A 1,716-nucleotide genomic window follows, 5' to 3' on the forward strand; every position below is an offset into this window, starting at 1 on the left:
AAAAAAAAAATCTGTTTATTTTCAGTTAAATAAACCAAAAACAAAAACCACAATGACAATTCTGTCTTCTTTTCGAAAAATTAAAGCTATTACAGCAAAAAGTACGACTGGATAAATGAGGCAAAAGAAAGACACCAATATGTACCAGGAATGTTGCTAACATTTGCAGAATTACTTTACTGACTTCCTAATAAAGGTTGATGATTTAGGGTTTTCGCAACAGTAAAAGCATATGTATGTTACGAACAGTAATAAGAAAACCAACTGCTTAAGTTAGGCAGAACAAATACTATAAGTTTAGATTTGAAGCAGACACTGCAAAGTACATGATGGAAAGAGAAAAGTGAATTAATTCAGAATCGAAATGCATGTAAGGAGGTGACGAGTTTATACATAAGGGAAAGAGGAAAAGGAAAATGAAGATGCATAATTTTTCAAGGATATCAGAAAGGCTTCATTAGCCACTTTATTTCCGAAAGTGTTACTATCAACTCAGGAAGACAAACCATGCTATTTCTTCTAGCATGGAATTGAGTCAGGATTGAATTTGGCTTGGCTATAAAAAGAAATAATTTCTTGTATTCCAATATAAACCTAATTTGTTGCCACCAAACAGCCTTGGGGATGAGTTATCATCAATAGTCTCAAAGATTTGCAGTAATAAATTGTCCACCAGAATGGACAGTTACCAGAATAACATTTTATTTGGGAGAGCAAAGATAAACACAAAATCAAAATTTGTTAAGATGAAGTAAAATAGCATGAGCTCTTTTGAAACTTTTAATGACTTCTTATAGTGTGCTTACAAATAATATTGCTTGTTCGATTCCAAAAAGCAAAGGGGATAGTGCACAGTAGATAAAATATTGCAGTTAAATAAATAGATTCTATAGCAGCTAGATAGTATAGATTTTGCAATTGTTGAATCCTCAACTTAATGAATTTTAGATAGCAAGGGGCTGAGCCAGGGGGGTAATTTTTTTAAATTTATTTATTTTTTTGGGCACTGGCTGAGACATAGAAAAAGAAAATTCCATAAAAAAATATTTTATATATATATACACATACACCTACGAAGAACTTAAATGGGCTTCCAAACCCCCTCCCCCAACCCCACCCGACCTTCGGCCCCTGATTTTCGTGATCTCCTTCCTAAGTTCCTATAGTGTTAGCTGACACTAGCAGCATCTTCTGTAAGCAAATATTTACTGGTTTTATAGTTATTAAGATGTTAATTTTTATATGATCATTATGCAGAAGATAAAATAAATAATTAGATTGTATTTGAACTTCTCAACTAAAAATCACAACACTCAGATTGCAGGAGGGCCTAAGCCAATCCTCCAATTGTTTATTCGCTGTTTGGAAAATTCAATCCTGAATAGTTACATAATAGTTTTCTTATGAATGAGAATTACTGATAGAGCTGTGTAAAATGGCATACCCTATCAGTAAAAACAGGGTAAATTTAAAATTTTTATTTTTCTATTTTATTTATTTTTGCTATGTAAAAGCACCATTAAGTTAAACTAAACTAATTTATTTGCAGATAGATTCCATAAGTAGGCATGTTAAAATATAGAATTCATGTAAGGTGTCAAACCACTTTCCTATGCAGATCAAACACTTTTCCACGTATCGGAATCATCAAATGGCATGTCCATTTAAAGTCTCAGAAGCATGATAATAAAGAGTAATGAGCAGTGTACCAATTCA

This window comes from Olea europaea, unplaced genomic scaffold, assembly GCF_002742605.1.
Source record: "Olea europaea var. sylvestris unplaced genomic scaffold, O_europaea_v1 scaffold2495, whole genome shotgun sequence".
NCBI lineage: Eukaryota > Viridiplantae > Streptophyta > Magnoliopsida > Lamiales > Oleaceae > Olea > Olea europaea.